This window comes from Stegostoma tigrinum, unplaced genomic scaffold (genome assembly GCF_030684315.1).
Source record: "Stegostoma tigrinum isolate sSteTig4 unplaced genomic scaffold, sSteTig4.hap1 scaffold_177, whole genome shotgun sequence".
NCBI classification, from domain to species: domain Eukaryota; kingdom Metazoa; phylum Chordata; class Chondrichthyes; order Orectolobiformes; family Stegostomatidae; genus Stegostoma; species Stegostoma tigrinum.
The window spans coordinates 291197-310838 of record NW_026728117.1 but is presented as its reverse complement, the minus strand read 5'-3'; the positions used below and the strand labels follow the sequence as shown (position 1 = coordinate 310838).

The 19642-nt window shown below is 47.8% G+C and overlaps 1 long non-coding RNA gene across 1 annotated transcript in view; it reads left to right on the top strand.

The window, feature by feature from the left end:
* Positions 1 to 19133, top strand: part of LOC132207845 (uncharacterized) — a 73039-nt gene extending 53906 nt beyond the window's left edge. The window contains exon 3 of the long non-coding RNA XR_009443906.1: positions 16871 to 19133. This is a non-coding gene — a long non-coding RNA (uncharacterized LOC132207845). The remainder of the gene's footprint in view (positions 1 to 16870) is intronic.
* Positions 19134 to 19642: the final 509 nt, after the last annotated feature.

Here is a 19642-nt window from a genome sequence, read left to right as displayed (position 1 = left end):
GGAAGCTGTGAATGAGTGAAAGGGGATTTTGTGACTGAGGGAAATGAGATGCATTGACTGAGGGAAATGACATGCAGTGACTGAGGGAAAGGAGATGAAGTGACTGTGGGAAATGGAATGCTGTGACTGAGGGTAATGGGATGCACCGTCTCAGTTCAATGAGATTCACTGTCTCAGTTAAATGGGATTCAGTGACTGAGGGAAAAGGGATGCGCTGACTGAGTGAAATGGGATGCGGTGACTGAGGGAAAGGAGACGCAGTGACTGTGGGAAATGGGTTGCAGTGACTGAGGAAAATGGGAGGCAGTGATTGAGTGATGTGGGATGCAGTGGCTGAGTGATGTGGGATGCAGTGGCTGAGTGATGTGGGATGCAGTGGCTGAGTGAAATGGGATGCAGTGGCTGAGTGAAATGGGATGCAGTGGCTGAGTGAAATGGGATGCAGTACGTGACGGAACTTGAATGAAGCGTCAGATGAGAAACGGGATGCAGTGACTGGGTGAAATGGGATGCAGTGACTGCGTGAAATGTGATGCTGTGACTGCGTGGTGTGATGCAGTGACTGCGTGAAATGTGATGCAGTGACTGCGTGAAATGTGATGCAGTGACTGCGTGAAATATGATGCAGTGTCTGCGTGAAATGGGATGCAGTGACTGAGTGAAATGGGATGCAGTGACTGAGTGAAATGGGATGCAGTGACTGAGTGAAATGGGATGCAGTGACTGAGGGAAATGGGATGCAGTGACTGAGTGAAATGGGATGCAGTGACTGAGTGAAATGGGATGCAGTGACTGAGTGAAATGGGATGCAGTGACTGAGTGAAATGGGATGCAGTGACTGAGTGAAATGGGATGCAGTGACTGAGTGAAATGGGATGCAGTGACTGAGTGAAATGGGATGCAGTGACTGAGTGAAATGGGATGCAGTGACTGAGTGAAGTGGGATGCAGTGACTGTGGGAAATGGGATGCAGTGAATGAGTGAAGTGAGGTGCAGTGACTGATGGAGTTTGAATGCAGTGTCTGATGCAAATGGGATGCACTGACTGAGTGAAATGGGATGCACTGACTGAGTGAAATGGGATGCACTGACTGAGTGAAATGGGATGCAGTGACTGAGGGAAATGGGATGCAGTGACTGAGGGAAATGGGATGCAGTGACTGAGGGAAATGGGATGCAGTGACTGAGGGAAATGGGATGCAGTTACTGAGGGAAATAGGATGCAGTGACTTTTGGAAATGGGATGCAGTGAGTGATGGAAATGGGAGGCAGTGATTGAATGAAATGGGTGCAAGTGACCGTGGAGATGGGATGCAGTGACTTGGGGAAAGGAGATGCAGTGACTGTGGAAACGGGATGCTGTGACTGAGGGTAACGGGTTGAGGCGGCTAAGTGAAATGGGACGCCGTGTCTCTGTGAAATGTGATGCGGAGACTGTGGGGAAATGGATGCAGTGACTGAATGAAATGGGATGCAGTGACTGAGTGAAATGTGATGCGTTGACTGATGGAAAGGAGATGCCGTCACTGTGGGAAATGGCATGCAGTGACTGAGTGAAATGGGAAGCTGTGAATGAGTGAAATGGGATGCCGTGACTGAAGGAAATGGGATGCAGTGTCTGCGTGAAATGGGATGCAGTGACTGCATGAAATGGGATGCAGTGAGTGAGGGAAATGGGATGCAGTGACTCAGTGAAATAGGATGCCCTGACTGAGTGAAATGCGATGCAGTGACTGCGTGAAATGGGATGCAGTGACTGAGGAAAATGGGATGCAGTGACTGTGGTAAATGTGATGAAGTGACTGTGTGAAATGTGATGCTGTGACTGTGAAATGGGATGCTGTGACTGTGTGAAATGGGATGCAGTGACTGTGGGAAATGGGATGCAGTGACTGAGGAAATGGGATGCAGTACCTGATGGAACTTGAATGCAGCGATAAATGATAAACGGGATGCAGTGACTGCGTGAACTGGGATGCAGTGACTGCGTGAAATGGGATGCAGTGAATGAGTGAAGTGAGATACAGTGACTGATGGAAAGGAGATGCAGTGACTGATGGAAAGGAGATGCAGTGACTGCGTGAAATGTGATGCAGTGACTGCGTGAAATGTGATGCAGTGACTGCTTGAAATGGGATGCAGTGTCTGTGTGAAATGGGATGCAGTGTCTGTGTGAAATGGGATGCAGTGACTGAGTGAAATGGGATGCAGTGACTGCATGAAATGGGATGCAGTGATTGAGGGAAATGGGATGCAAGAACTGAGTGAAATAGGATGCCCTGACTGAGTGAAATAGGATGCCCTGACTGAGTGAAATAGGATGCCCTGACTGAGTGAAATGCGATGCAGTGACTGACGGAAATTGAATGCACTGACGGATGGAAATTGAATGCAGTGAGAGAGTGAAATTGGCTGCAATTACTGTGGGAAATGGGTTGTAGTGACTGAGTGAATTGGGATGCAGTAACAGAGTGGAATGCATTGCAGTGACTGATGGAAATTGAATGCAGTGACTGATGAAAATTCAATGCAGTGACTGCGAGAAATGGGATGCAGTGACTGCGTGAAATGGGATGCAGTGACTGCGTGAAATGGGATGCAGTGACTGTGTGAAATGTGATGCAGTGAATGAGTGAAGTGAGATGCAGTGACTGATGGAAATTGAATGCAGTGTGTGATGCAAATGGGATGCAGTGACTGCGTGAAATGGGATGCAGTCACTGAGTGAAATGGGATGCACTGGCTGAGAGAAATGGGATGCAGTGACTGAGGGAAATGGGATGCAGTGACTGAAGGAAATGGGATGCAGTGACTGAGGGAAATGGGATGCAGTGACTGAGGGAAATGGGTTGCAGTGACTGTGGGAAAAGTTTGCAGTGACTGTGGGAAAAGGGAGGCAGTGACTGAGTGAAATGGGAAGCTGTGAATGAGTGAAATGGGAAGCTGTGAATGAGTGAAATGGGATGCAGTGACTGAGGGTAATGTGATGCAGTGACTGAGGGTAATGTGATGCAGTGACTGAGGGTAATGTGATGCAGTGACTGAGGGTAATGTGATGCAGTGACTGAGGGTAATGTGATGCAGTGACTGATGGAAATGGGATGCGGTGACTGAGTGAAATGGGATGCGGTGACTGAGGGAAATGGGATGCGGTGAGTGAGGGAAATGGAATGCGGTGACTGTCGGGAATCGGGTGCGGTGACTGATGGAAATGGATGCACTGTCTCAGTTGAATAGGATTCAACGTCTCTGTTAAATAGGATGCAGTGACTGAGTCAAATGGGATGCAGTGGCTGAGTGAAATGGGATGCAGTGGCTGAGTGAAATGGGATGCAGTGACTGAGGGAAATGAGATGCAGTGACTGAGGGAAAGGAGATGCAGTGACTCTGGGAAATGGAATGCTGTGACTGAGGGTAAGGGGATGCACCGTTTCAGTTCAATGAGATTCACTGTCTCAGTGAATTGGGATGCAGTGACTGTGGGAAATAGGTTGCAGTGACTGAGGGAAATGGGACGCAGTGACTGAGGGAAATGGGACGCAGTGACTGAGGGAAATGGGACGCAGTGACTGAGGGAAATGGGACGCAGTGACTGAGGGAAATGGGACGCAGTGACTGAGGGAAATGGGACGCAGTGACTTTGGAAAATGGGATGCACTGACTGAGTGAATTGGGGTGCAGTGACTGAATGAAATGGGATGCAGTGACTGAGGGAAATGGGATGCAGTTACTGAGGGAAATGGGATGCAGTGACTGAGTGAAATGGGATGCAGTAGCTGACGGTAATGGGGTGCAGTGGCTGCGTGAAATGGGATGCAGTGGCTGCGTGAAATGGGATGTAGTGACTGAGTGAAATGGGACGCCCAGACTGAGGGAAATGGGCCGCAGTGACTGAGGGGAAATAGGATGCAGTGACTGACTGTAATGGGATGCAGTGACTGACTGTAATGGGATGCAGTGACTGAGTGTAATGTGATGCCGTGACTGTGGGGAATTGGGTATGGTGATGATCGAAATGGATTCACTGTTGCAGTTGAATAGGATTCACTGTCTCCGTTAGAAGGGATGCAGTGACTGAGTGAAATGGGATGCAGTGACTGAGTGAAATGGGATGCAGTGACTGAGTGTAATGGGATGCAGTGACTGAGTGTAATGGGATGCAGTGACTGAAGGAAATGGGATGCAGTGCCTGAGTGATATGGGATGCTGAGACTGAGTGAAATGGGATGCATTGACTGATTGAAATGGGATGCATTGACTGATTGAAATGAGATGCAGTGACTGACTGAAATGGGATGCAGTGACTGACTGAAATGGGAGGCAGTGACTGCGTGAAGTGGGACGCCGTGACTGAGTGAAATGGGACGCCGTGGCTGAGTGTAATGGGATGCAGTGACTGAGTGAATTGGGATGCAGTGACTGAGGGAAATAGGATGCAGTGACTGAGTGTAATGGGATGCCGTGACTGAGGACAATGAGATGCAGTGACTGAGGACAATGAGATGCAGTGACTGAGGTAAATGAGATGCAGTGACTGAGGGAAATGAGATGCAGTGACTGAGGGAAATGGGATGCAGTGACGGAGGTATTGGGAAGGAGTGACTGAGTTAATAGGGATGCAGTGCCGGAGCGGGTTTGGGGTGCAGTGACTTAGAGAAATGTGATACAGTGCCCAAGTGAAATGTGACGCACTGACTGAGTGAAATGGGATGCAGTGACTGAGTGGAATGGGATGCAGTGACTGAGTCAAATGGGATGCAGTGACTACGTGAAATTGGATGCAGTGAATGAGTGAAATGAGATGCAGTGACTGAGTGAAATGCGCGGTGACTGATAGAAATCGTATACAGTGATTGATGGAACGGGGATGCAGTGACTGACGGAAATGGGATGCGATGACTTTGTGAACTGGGATGTGGTGACTGTGTGAACTGGGATGCGGTGACTATGTGAACTGGGATGCGGTGACTATGTGAAGTTGGATGCAGTGGCTGAGTGAAATGGGATGCGGTGACTTTGTGAAATGGGATGCAGTGGCTGAGTGAAATGGGATGCAGTGGCTGAGTGAAATGGGATGCAGTGACTGAGTGAAATGGGATGCAGTGACTGAGTGAAATGAGATGCAGTGACTGAGTGAAATGAGATGCAGTGACTGATGGAAATGGGATGCAGTGACTGAGGGAAATGGGATGCAGTGACTGACGGAAATGGGATGGAGTGTCTGTTTGAAATGGGATCCTGCGATTGAAGTTAACGGGATGCAGTGTCTGAGGGTAATGGGATGCAGTGACTGAGTGAAATGGGATGTAGAGACTGAGTGAAGTGGGATGCACTGACTGAGGACAATGGGATGCAGTGACTGCGTTAAATGAGATGCAGTGGGGAATGAAATGGTATGCAGTGACTGGTGGAAATGAGATGCAGTGACTGAGGGAAATGGGATGCAATGACTGAGTGGAATGGGATGCAGTGACAGTGGGAAATGGGATGCAGTGACTGATGGAAATGGGACGCAGTGACTGAGTGAAATGGAATTGCCGTGACTGTGGAAAGGAGATGCAGTGACTGAGGAAATGGGATGCAGTGACTGAGGGAAATGGGATGCATTGACTGAGTGGAATGTGATGCTGTGACTGAGTGAAATGCGATGCAGTGACTGAGTGAAATGCGATGCAGTGACTGCGTGAAATGAGATCCAGTGTGGAATAAAATGGGATGCAGTGACTGGTGGAAATGAGATGCAGTGGGGAATGAAATGGGATACATTGACTGGTGGAAATAAGATGCAGTGTCTTAGGGAAATGAAATGCAGTGTCTGTGGGAAAGGGGATGCTGGGACTGAGGGTAATGGGATGCAGTGACTGATGGAAATGGAAGCAGTGACTGAGTGAAATGGGCTGCAGTGACGGAGGTATTGGGAAGGAGTGACTGAGTTAATAGGGATGCAGTGCCCGAGCGGGTTTGGGGTGCAGTGACTTAGGGAAATGTGACGCACTGACTGAGTGAAATGGGATGCAGTGACTGAGTGAAATGGGATGCAGTGACTGAGTGAAATGGGATGCAGTGACTGAGTGGAATGGGATGCAGTGACTGAGTCAAATGGGATGCAGTGACTGAGTGAAATGCGATGCAGTGACTGCGTGAAATGGGATGCAGTGAATGAGTGAAATGAGATGCAGTGACTAAGTGAAATGAGATCCAGTGTGGAATAAAATGGGATGCAGTGACTGGTGGAAATGAGATGCAGTGACTGAGGGTAATGGGATGCAGTGACTGATGGAAATGGAAGCAGTGACTGAGTGAAATGGGATGCAGTGACGGAGGTACTGGGAAGGAGTGACTGAGTTAATAGGGATGCAGTCCCTGAGCGGGCTTGGGGTGCACTGACTTAGGGAAATGGGATACAGTGCCTGAGTGAAATGCGACGCACTGACTGAGTGGAATGGGATGCAGTGACTGAGTGGAATGGGATGCAGTGACTGAGTGGAATGGGATGCAGTGACTGAGTGAAATGGGATGCAGTGACTGAGTGAAATGGGATGCAGTGACTGAGTGAAATGGGATGCAGTGACTGAGTGAAATGGGATGCAGTGACTGAGTGAAATGGGATGCAGTGACTGAGTGAAATGGGATGCAGTGACTGAGTGAAATGGGATGCAGTGACTGAGTGAAATGGGATGCAGTGACTGAGTGAAATGGGATGCAGTGACTGAGTGAAATGGGATGCAGTGACTGAGTGAAATGGGATGCAGTGACTGAGTGAAATGGGATGCAGTGACTGAGTGAAATGGGATGCAGTGACAGTGGGAAATGGGATGCAGTGACAGTGGGAAATGGGATGCAGTGACTGATGGAAATGGGACGCAGTGACTGAGTGAAATGGGACGCAGTGACTGAGTGAAATGGAATTGCCGTGACTGTGGAAAATGTGATGCACTCACTGAGTGAAATGGTATGCAGTGACTGAGGGAAATGGGCTGCAGTGACTGAGTGGAATGGGATGCAGTGACTGAGTGGAATGGGATGCAGTGACTGAGTGGAATGGGATGCAGCGACTGAGTGAAATGGGATGCAGTGACTGAGTGGAATGGGATGCAGTGGGGAGTGAAATGGGATGCAGTGACTGGTGGAAATGAGATGCAGTGACTAAGGGAAAGGAAATGCAGTGTCTGTTTGAAATGGGATGCTGCGACTGAGGGTAATGGGATGCAGTGACTGAGTGAAATGGAATTGCCGTGACTGTGGAAAGGAGATGCAGTGACTGAGGAAATAGGATGCAGTGACTGAGGCAAATGTGATGCACTCACTGAGTGAAATGGTATGCAGTGACTGAGTTGAATGGGATGCAGTGACTGAGTGAAATGGGATGCAGTGACTGAGTGAAATGCGATGCAGTGACTGCGTGAAATGAGATGCATTGGGGAATGAAACGGGAAGCAGTGACTGGTGGAAATAAGATGCAGTGTCTTTGGGAAATGAAATGCAGTGTCTGTGGGAAATGGGATGCTGGGACTGAGGGTAATGGGATGCAGTGACTGATGGAAATGGAAGCAGTGACTGAGTGAAATGGGATGCAGTGTCGGAGGTACTGGGAAGGAGTGACTGAGTTAATAGGGATGCAGTGCCGGAGCGGGCTTGGGGTGCAGTGACTTAGGGAAATGGGATACAGTGCCTGAGTGAAATGTGACGCACTGACTGAGTGAAATGGGATGCAGTGACTGAGTGGAATGGGATGCAGTGACTGAGTGGAATGGGATGCAGTGACTGAGTGGAATGGGATGCAGTGACTGAGTGGAATGGGATGCAGTGACTGAGTGGAATGGGATGCAGTGACTGAGTGAAATGCGATGCAGTGACTGCGTGAAATGCGCGCAGTGACTTATAGAAATCGGATACAGTGACTGATGGAACTGTGATGCAGTGACTGACGGAAATGGGATGCGGTGACTTTGTGAACTGGGATGTGGTGACTGTGTGAACTGGGATGCGGTGACTATGTGAACGGGGATGCAGTGGCTGACTGAAATGGGATGCAGTGACTGAGTGAAATGAGATGCAGTGTCTTAAGGAAAGGAAATGCAGTGTCTGAGGGGTATCGGATGCTGCGACTGAGGGAAATGGGATGGAATGACTGACGGAAATGGGATGCAGTGTCTGAGCGAAATGGGATGCAGTGACTGAGTGAAATGGGATACAGTGACTGAGTGAAATGGGATGCAGTGACTGAGTGAAATGGGATGCAGTGACTGGGAAATGGGATGCAGTGACTGTAGGAAATGGGATGCAGTGACTGAGGGAAATGGGACGCAGTGACTGAGTGAAATGGGACGCAGTGACGGAGGTACTGGGAAGGAGTGACTGAGTTAATAGGGATGCAGTGCCTGAGCGGGCTTGGGATGCACTGACTTAGGGAAATGGGATACAGTGCCTATGTGAAATGGGATGCACTGACTGAGTGAAATGGGATGCGGTGACTTTGTGAACTGGGATGTGGTGACTGTGTGAACTGGGATGCGGTGACGATGTGAAATGGGATGCAGTGGCTGAGTGAAATGGGATGCAGTGGCTGAGTGAAATGGGATGCAGTGGCTGAGTGAAATGGGATGCAGTGGCTGAGTGAAATGGGATGCAGTGGCTGAGTGAAATGGGATGCAGTGGCTGAGTGAAATGGGATGCAGTGGCTGAGTGAAATGGGATGCAGTGGCTGAGTGAAATGGGATGCAGTGGCTGAGTGAAATGGGATGCAGTGGCTGAGTGAAATGGGATGCAGTGGCTGAGTGAAATGGGATGCAGTGGCTGAGTGAAATGGGATGCAGTGGCTGAGTGAAATGGGATGCAGTGACTGAGTGAAATGGGATGCAGTGACTGAGTGAAATGAGATGCAGTGACTGATGGAAATGGTATGCAGTGTCTGTTTCAAATGGGATCCTGCGACTGAGGTTAATGGGATGCAGTGACTGAGGGTAATGGGATGCAGTGAATGAGTGAAATGGGATGTAGAGACTGAGTGAAATGGGATGCAGTGACTGAGGATATTGGGATGCAGTGACTGAGGACAATGGGATGCAGTGACTGAGGACAATGGGATGCAGTGACTGAGGGCAATGTGATGCAGTGACTGAGGGAAATGGGATGCAGTGACTGAGGGAAATGGGATGCAGTGACTGGGAAATGGGATGCAGTGACAGTGGGAAATGGGACGCAGTGACTGATGGAAATGGGACGCAGTGACTGAGTGAAATGGGACACAGTGACTGAGTGATATGGAATTGCCGTGACTGAGTGGAATGTGATGCTGTGACTGAGTGAAATGCGATGCAGTGACTGCGTGAAATGAGATCCAGTGGGGAATAAAATGGGATGCAGTGACTGAGGGAAATGTGATGCAGTGACTGAGGGAAATGTGATGCAGTGACTGAGGGAAATGTGATGCAGTGACTGAGGGAAATGTGATGCAGTGACTGAGGGACATGTGATGCAGTGACTGAGGGAAATGTGATGCAGTGACTGAGGGAAATGTGATGCAGTGACTGAGTGAAATGTGATGCAGTGACTGAGTGAAATGGGATGCAGTGACTGAGTGAAATGGGATGCAGTGACTGAGTGAAATGGGATGCAGTGACTGAGTGGAATGGGATGCAGTGACTGAGGGTAATGGGATGCAGTGACTGATGGAAATGGAAGCAGTGACTGAGTGAAATGGGATGCAGTGACGGAGGTACTGGGAAGGAGTGACTGAGTTAATAGGGATGCAGTCCCTGAGCGGGCTTGGGGTGCACTGACTTTGGGAAATGGGATACAGTGCCTGAGTGAAATGCGACGCACTGACTGAGTGAAATGGGATGCAGTGACTGTGTGGAATGGGATGCAGTGACTGAGTGGAATGGGATGCAGTGACTGAGTGGAATGGGATGCAGTGACTGAGTGGAATGGGATGCAGTGACTGAGTGGAATGGGATGCAGTGACTGAGTGGAATGGGATGCAGTGACTGAGTGGAATGGGATGCAGTGACTGAGTGAAATGGGATGCAGTGACTGAGTGAAATGGGATGCAGTGACTGAGTGAAATGGGATGCAGTGAATGAGTGAAATGAGATGCAGTGACTGAGTGAAATGCGCGCAGTGACTGATAGAAATCGGATACAGTGACTGACGGAACTGGGATGCGGTGACTTTGTGAACTGGGATGTGGTGACTGTGTGAAGTGGGATGCGGTGACTATGTGAACTGGGATGCAGTGGCTGAGTGAAATGGGATGCAGTGGCTGAGTGAAATGGGATGCAGTGGGGAGTGAAATGTGATGCAGTGACTGGTGGAAATGAGATGCAGTGACTCAGGGAAAGGAAATGCAGTGTCTGTTTGAAATGGGATGCTGCGACTGAGGGTAATGGGATGCAGTGACTGAGGGTAATGGGATGCAGTGACTGATGGAAATGGATGCAGTGACTGAGTGAAATGGGATGCAGTGACTGAGTGAAATGCGATGCAGTGTCTTAAGGAAAGGAAATGCAGTGTCTGAGCGGTATAGGATGCTGCGACTGAGGGAAATGGGATGGCGTGACCGACGGAAATGGGATGCAGTGTCTGAGCGAAATGGGATGCAGTGTCTGAGCGAAATGGGATGCAGTGTCTGAGCGAAATGGGATGCAGTGACTGAGTGAAATGGGATGCAGTGACTGAGGGAAATGGGATGCAGTGACTGAGGACAATGGGATGCAGTGACTGACGGCAATGGGATGCTGTGACTGATGGAAATTGGACGCAGTGACTGAGTGAAATGGGACGCATTGACTGAGTGTAATATAATTGCCGTGACTGTGGAAAGGAGATGCAGTGACTGAGGAAATGGGATGCAGTGACTGAGGGAAATGGGATGCAGTGACTGAGGGAAATGGGATGCAGTGACTGGGAAATGGGATGCAGTGACAGTGGGAAATGGGATGCAGTGACTGAGGGAAATGGGATGCAGTGACTAAGGGAAAGGAAATGCAGTGTCTGTGGGAAATGGGATGCTGCGACTGAGGGTAATGGGATGCAGTGACTGATGGAACTGGATGCAGTGACTGAGTGAAATGGGATGCAGTGATTGAGTGAAATGGGACGCAGTGACTGAGTGAAATGTAATTGCCGTGACTGTGGAAAGGAGATGCAGTGACTGAGGAAATGGGATGCAGTGACTGAGGGAAATGGGATGCAGTGACTGAGGGAAATGGGATGCAGTGACTGGGAAATGGGATGCAGTGACTGATGGAAATGGGATGCAGTGACTGATGGAAATGGGATGCAGTGACTGATGGAAATGGGATGCAGTGACTGATGGAAATGGGATGCAGTGACTGATGGAAATGGGACGCAGTGACTGATGGAAATGGGACGCAGTGACTGAGTGAAATGGGACGCAGTGACTGAGTGAAATGTGATTCCATCACTGAGTGAAATATGATGCACTCACTGAGTGTACTGTGATTCACTCACTGAGAAAACTGTGATGCAGTCACCGAGTGAAATGGGATGCAGTGGCTGAGTGAAATGGAATGCAGTGACTGACGGAAATGGGATGCAGTGACTGAGGGAAATGGGATGCAATCACTGAGTGAATTGCAATGCACAGACTGAGGGAAAGGTGATGCTGTGACGATGGGAAATGGGATGCAGTGAGGGTGTGAAATTGAATGCAGCGTCTGTGAGATACGGGAAACAGTGACTGATGGAAATTGGACGCAGTGACTGTGGTGAACGAGACGCAGTGATTGAGTGAAATGGGATGCAGTGATTGAGTGAAATGGGATGCAGTGACTGAGTAAAATACGATGCAGTGACTGAGTGAAATGTGATGCAGTGACTGCGTGAAATGGGATGCAGTGACTGTGGTGAAGGACATGCAGTGACTGAGGGAAATGGGATGCAGTGACAGAGTGACATGAGCTGTAGTGTCTGATGGAAATGTGATGCAGTACCTGATGGAAATGGGATGCAGTGACTGAGGTACTGGGAAGGAGTGACTGAGTTCATGGGGATGCAGTGCCCAAGCGGACTTGGGGTCCAGTGAGTGAGGGAAATGGGATACAGTGCCTGAGTGAAATGAGATGCAGTGACTGAGGGAAATGGGATGCAGTGACTGAGTGAAATGAGATGCAGTGACAGAGGGAAATGGGATGCAGTGACTGTGGGACATGGGAAGCATTGACTGAGTGAAATGCGATGCAGAGACTGAGGGAAAGGAGATGCTGTGACTATGGGAAATGGGATGCAGTGAGTGTGGGAAATTGAATGCAGCGCCTGTGAGATACGGGAAACAGTGACTGATGGAAATGGAATGCAGTGACTATGGTGAAGGAGATGCAGTGACTGAGTGAAATGGGATGCAGTGACTATGGGAAATGGGATGCCTTGACTGACGGAAATGGGATGCAGTGATTGACGGAAATTGAATGCAGCCTCAGTGAGAAACGGGATACAGTGACTGAGTGAAATGGGATGCAGTGACTGATGGAATTGGGGTGCAGTGACCACATCAGTACTGGGTGATGATCCTGGCCAGGTGTTAGATTTCAAAGTCGTTGATCACCTTGGTGATAGCGATCACAATTCTGTTATGTTTACTTCAGTGATGGAAAGGGATAGGTGTACACCACTGTGCAAGAGTTATAGCTGGGGGAAAGGCAATTACGAAGAGATTATGCAAGATTTAGGGAGCATAGGATGGGGAAGGAAACTGCAGTGGATGGGCACAATAGAAATGTGGAGCTTATTCAAGGAAAAGCTCCTGTGTGTCCTAGGTAAGTATGTACCTGTCAGGCAGGGAGGAAGCTGTAGGGTGCGGGAGCCGTGGTTTACGAAGGAAGTGGAATCTCTGGTCAAGAGGAAGAAGAATGCTTCTGTTACTTTCAGATGTGAAGGCTCAGTTCGGGTGATTGAGGGTTACAAGGTAGCCAGGAAAGACCGAAAGAGAGAGCTCAGAAGATCCAGGAGGAGACATGAGAAGTTGTTGGCGGATAGGATCAGGGTAAACCCTCAGGCTTTCTCTCGGTATTTAAGGAATTAAAGAATGACAAAAGTAAGATGAGGCCCAATCAAGGATAGTAGTGGTAAGTTGTGTGTGGAGTCAGATGAGATAGGGGAAGCGCTAAATGAATATTTTTCAACAGTATTCACTCTAGAAAACCACAATGTTGTCGAGGAGAATACAGACATACAGGCTACTGGACTAAGTGGGATTGAGGTTCACAAGGAAGAGGTTTTTGAAATCCTACAGAGGGTGAAGATAGCTATGTCCCCTGGGCCGGAAGGGATTTATCCTCGGATCCTCTGAGAATCCAGGGAGGAGATTGCCGAGCCTTTGGCATTGATCTTTAACTCATCATTGTCTACAGGAATAGTGCCAGATGACTGGAGGATAGCAATTGTGGTTCCCCTGTTCAAGAAGGGGAGTAGAGACAACCATGGTAATTATCGGCCAGTGAGCCTTACCTCAGTTGTCGGTAAAGTGTTGGAAAAGGTTATATGGGATAGGATTTACAATCATCTAGAAAAGAATAAATTGATTCGGGATAGTCAGCACGGTTTTGTGAAGGGAAGGTCGTGCTTCACAAACCTTATTGAGTTCTTTGAGAAGGTGACCAAACAGGTGGATGAGAGTAAACCGGTTGATGTGGAGTATATGGATTTCAGCAAGGCGTTCGATAAGGTTCCGCATAACAGACTATTGTACAAAATGCAGAGGAATGGAATTGTGGGAGATATAGCAGTTTGGATCGGAAATTAGCTTGCTGAAAGAAGACAGAGCGTGGTAGTTGATGGGAAACGTTCATCCTGGAGACCAGTTACTGGTGGTGTACCGCAGGGGTGGGTGTTGGGTCCACTGCTGTTTGTCATTTTTATAAATGACCTGGATGAGGGCGTAGAAGGATGGGTTAGTAAATTTGCAGACGACACTAAGATAGGTGGAGTTGTGGATAGTGACAAAGGATTGGTTGCAGAGGGACATAGATAAGCTGCAGAGCTGGTCTGAGAGGTGACAAATGGAGTTTAATGCAGACAAGTGTGAGGTGATGCACTTCGGTAGGAGTAACCAGAAGGCAAAGTACAGGGCTAATGGTAAGATGCTTCGTAGTATAGATGAGCAGAGAGATCTTGGTGTCCATGAACACAGATCCTTGAAAGTTGCCACCCAGGGTGACAGGGCTGTTAAGAAGGCATACAGTGTTTTAGCTTTGATTAATAGAGGGATCGAGTTCCAGAACCAAGAGGTTATGGTGAAGCTGTACAAAACTCTGGTGCGGCCGCACTTGGAGTATTGCGTACAGTTCTGGTCACCGCATTATAAGAAGGATGTGGAAGCTTTGAAAAGGGTGCAGAGGAGATTTACTAGGATGTTGCCAGGGAAAGAGGGAAGGTCTGAGAATGAATGGCTGAGGGACTTGAGGCTGTTTTCATTCGAGAGAAGAAGGTTGAGAGGTGACTTAATTGAGACATATAAAATAATCAGAGGGTTAGATCGGGTGGATAGGGAGAGCCTTTTTCCTCGGATGGTGACGGCGAACACGAGGGGGTATAGCTTTAAATTGAGGGGTGAAAGATATAGGACAGATGTCAGAGGTAGTTTGTTTACTCAGAGAGTAGTAAGGGAATGGAACGCTTTGCCTGCAACGGTCATAGATTTGCCAACTTTAGGTATATTTAAGTCGCCATTGGATAAGCATATGGGCGTACATGGAATAGTGCAGGTTAGATGGGCTTGAGATCGGCATGACAGGTCGGCACAAGATCGAGGGCCGAAGGGCCTGTACTGTGCTGTAATGTTCTATGTTCTATGGCTAGCTCTCCCTGTGCTCCGTGTGATTTAACTTCCCTCTTGGAGTACCGTGAGGAACCTTCTTGAACGCCTTACTGAAGCCCGTATGCGTCCATCTTTCTGCCTTAGTCAATGCTCTTGATTACTACTTTAAAAAACTCAATCAAATTACGTGAGTTATGATTTCCTGTGCACATGTTTCCTCGGATCCCATGGACTGTTTCCTGTTCTAACAGTCTTCAAATGGGGGATCTTGTCAAAAGCTTTGCTGATGCCCAAGTAGACTGTATCAAATGCATTGCCCTCATGCACACACCTAGTTAGCTCTTCAATCATAGATTCATAGAGTCATACAGCACAGAATGAGGACCTTCAGTCCCAATCATCTGTACTGATCAGGTGTCCCAAACTTAACCGGTCCCATTTGCCTGTGTTTGGTATCCGTCTAAACCTTTCCTAATTGTGTACCTGTCCAAATGTCTTTTAAATACAGCAATTTTATCTGCCTCGACCACATCTGTTGGCAGCTCCTTCCATTCACGAACCCCACCCCCCCAACCCCTTGTGGAAAGTTGGTTGAAAGTCAAAGCTGTGAATGTTAGAGATTCATCAACAAACCTCTTGCTGTCAACTGAAAGAAACCAGAGCTGATAAATCTCATTAGTAAACAAAATCATAGTTCTCCAGATTTAGTAAACATTATTTAGTAATTCCTCTTTTAATAGCTCTCACACAGTTGGCTGTCACTGAGGGGACTTCTCCTTGTACATTTCCTGCCATTAACCCAGTGCACTCTACAGGGACAGAAGACAGTAAAACTAAATAAAGAAACTCTAATTGAAAGAAAGAAGAATTATGGAAATGTCCTGCCCTCACCCCTTCTTTCCTCACAACCGCTCCCCACCCCTTTCACAAAGAACGATCAAACGAATGCTGTTGTAACATCTTACTTTGTTCCAATCCCAGTTTATTTGTTGCTGAAACAGACTTTCTTGCTATTGGTCCCTTTGCACTTAATTATTCCAATGCACCCTGCGCACCTCCCGCTTTCTATTCTCGATAAAATCAGGGTCTTCTGCTGTTTATGTTAACCGTTCATAGCATATCCTGTGCCCCTTGACCTGCATCAATTCCAAGTTCAGCAAATCCTGAATTTTAATATTAATTAATAAACTCTAGTTTCGGTTTCAAATCCCTCCACGGTCTTGAATCCCTCCCCTAATCTCTGTAATCCCCTCCAGTCTCCTAGTTTTCAGAGCTATCTACAGTCTTACACGAACTCATTCCTGAACATTTCCAGTTGTAGTTAGCTCACAGGTGGCATTGCTGTGAGCTGCCAAGGTACTAACACTGGAATTTCTTTCCTCAACCACTCTGTCCCTCAACCAGTTATTCCTCATTTCGTACACTGAGCATGAGTGACCTGCAGTGAGGTCTCAAGGAATTGGTGCCAGTTCACCAGAGGATGAAGTCACACTCCATTTCAGCTACAGGGGATTCAGATGAGAACTGCAATGGGGATGGGGTGGCCGACAGAAGAAGGATTGGTGCATTGGCAGGTTAGAAAGCCTGCCATTAATGTCACGGAGCAGGAAAGACTCTGGCTTCAATCTGGCGCAGTGTTTGGAACCTATCCACTCCAGCACTGAGTTGTGGCCAACCTGATGGGAACAGTTACAGATTGAGTCATGATTGGCATCTCTGCTCCAGAAAAAGCAGAAGCTGTTGTGGTACAGTCGTGGGTGGGCCCTTCTGGAGCTAGAGTTACTCAGGATAAACACAATAAAAATCATCAGCTTTCACCTGCTGTGCCACAGTCACAGGGATCGCACTCTGTGGGAGCATTAAGCAAGAAAAAGGCACCTGTAATACTGGTATGAAGGAAATAAATGAGGGCAGTTGATACTTGCATGCATTATGGCATAGATTGTTCAACATTATTGTTTTGAAATATCAATATTGTGATGGCATTTACTGTTGTTTGTAGACAAGTGGTGCAGTGGTAGTCAACAGCCAAGGAGAGGGAAGGTTCAGCCTTGTTAGTGGAATTTGAGCTTACATTTACCTGTATTACAGTTGGTCGAGTGGATCACAGAAAGTCTGGCAACAAAAAAGCTGCAATGGTTACCTCGTCACTGCTTCCAACTCCTCCTCTTTCTCAGCTGGTGCCCTATCACTGGCAGCGACAGCGTACCCTCATGATGCCAAGGTTGGAGACTATCAAGAATCATGACGACACCGGCCCTTCTCTGTACTGCAGGACTGCCCCAGAGTGCTCCAGGCAGCAGAAACAACATTGAACTACTCCAGTGGTCTGCACCATGACATTTCCTGTGGTACTTTATGCAGCCCCTCTGAGTGTGTAATACACACTCCCATATGGACCACGTCTTCAAACTAAGGCTCTTGTCACCTCCTCATTACTTCAAGTTGTTCAAATGAGGATGGCAGGGCAGAATATTGAAGAATTATTACAAAGTCTTCTGTTCAGTATCCTGCTGCTCTCTGACAAGGAAAACTGAAATGTACTTGATTTTCATGTAATTTTGATTCCCATTACCGGTCCTTATGGGAACAGGAAAAATGACAAGCTGGAAAATTTTGCAAGTAATCTTTGGGCCAGCCTGGAATCTTCCCATCCTCTGGCCATGACCTTGTGACCCTGCTTGGAGGTTGTAGTTACAGTTTCAGAAGTGATCAATTCCAGTGAGGATGTCTGTACTAAGGTGAAAGCTCACGCACAGTTCTTCACGACGGGAAAAATGGCTCCATTCAGACTCTGGAGATTCAGGTATCCCACTGAGAATCGTTGTCTCCTTCATCATTCACCTTATTCCAGTCACCTGTCCTGCTCTGTGTGATTTCTGTCCATTCTCTCAGTCATGCTTGTCTGAGGGGATAGCCACGACTGTAGCCCTGTTGTTGACTTGTGCAGTATCCTCACAGTCAGGGAATGCTTCCCCATTCCTGAGAGATTTCAGCTGGCTTAAACAGCTCTGAAAACCACGAAACACTTTTGCAAGAGTCAGCGGAAATCCACTTGCATCTAACCTGTAAGTAGTTGGTGATATCTCTATCCTCACTGCACTGGATTAAGAGAGGATTGTAACTGGAATACTGAGGTCAAAACAATATACCATTAGCATCCAAGCAGCATTACGCATACTTCCATCAGAATGTGAATCAGATGACAGGGATTATACCTAGCACTTGGAGAACTGACAGAAACCCCAGGTTACCGTGTCAGGAAAGTTCCAGTGAATGAAGTGCCAACCGAGCACTTACCATTCGGGGGCAGTCTGTGGCTAAAACCCCACTCACTGAGAGATGCTGGCCAAACAGAGACTAGTGTCTCGCCATTGCAGGTGGTGCCACCAGGAAGGGTGGCTGATGCTGGTACTGCAATTAATCCAATGCTATTAGTGAGTCATGAACAAATTGGGGTCGTGGGAGAGGTTTTCTGGCCAGGGAATCAGGAGGTTGTAAGAAAAGGTAGTCAGGTGCTATCTGTTTGCCATCGCTACTAATATGGCATGGCGGATCAACGGTGAGCACTGCTGCCTCACAGCTCCAGGGACCCAGGTTCAATTCCAACCTCAGGTGACTGTCTGTGTGGAGTTTGCACATTCTGTATATGTCTGCATGGGTTTCCTCTGGGTGCTCCAGTTTCCTCCCACAGTCCAAAGATGTGCAGGTTAGATGGCTTGGCCATGCTAAGTTGCTAAGAGTGTCCAGGTATGTGTGGGTTAGGTGGGTTATAGTGGAATGGGTGTGGGTGGAATGCTGCAAAGGTCAATGTTGGGTCAAAGGGTCTGATTGTACACTGTAGGGATTCTATAATTAAGAGTTTTACTTCTCAAACTTTCTGTGTGATATTTGTTCAGCCTAAGTTATTAATTGCCCACTCAGGGGAGTAAAGACCATTTACCAGCCTTCCCAATCGAGACTGCATCAGGGTAAAACTTGAAAGGCAGTCAGGTCCGTACTTACACTCTCCAGCTCAAACCCCGCATAAAGAGAGGGGTGTTAAATTCTACCCGTCATGTACAAAATCCAGCACCTACGTGATTGCCTGCAAAAATGCCATCCATCACTGCCCACAACAGAAGAGTGAACCTGGCAGAAACGCAGAATTGCTACAATGCAGAAGGAGGACATTCAGCCCATCATACTTGCCAAGCTCTCTGAGCACTCTAATTTAAGGCCAATCTTCTACCTTTTTCCAAAAACCCTGCATGTATTTTTTTTTCTGTTTAAGTAACCATCCCTCTTGCGTGCCTTCGCTGAATCTGCCACCACCACATTTCCAGGCAGTGGATTCCAGGCCCAGATCACTCACTGGCTGAATAAAGTATTTTTTCTCACTGCCCATTTGCTTCTTTTGTTAGCATCTTTGAAACTGTGCCCTCTGGTTCTAGATTCATTTTAGGAGTGGGAACATTTTATTCCTAGATAACAAGGTGTAGAACTGGATGAAGAGCTTTCTGAACTTTCTTCAGAAAAATGAAGAAGGGTCTAGGCCTGAAATGTCAGCCTTCCTGCTCCTCTGATACTGCTGGGCCTGCTGCGTTCATCCAGCTCAGCACCTTGTTATCTCAGATTCCCCACCATCTGCAGTTCCTGCTATCTCTGAAGCATTTTATTCCTATCTGCTTTCTCCTGAGCACTCATGGTTTTGGAAAGTTTCTATCAAGTTTCCAAGGAAAGCAGTCCCAGTACCTTGAAAAAATCCTCATAACTGAGTTTCTCATCCCTGAGAATCATTCTCATAAATGGAGGCGTTGTGACAACATCACTGGACTAGTAATCCGGAGATTCAGGTAATCAGAATCAACTTTCACCATGACG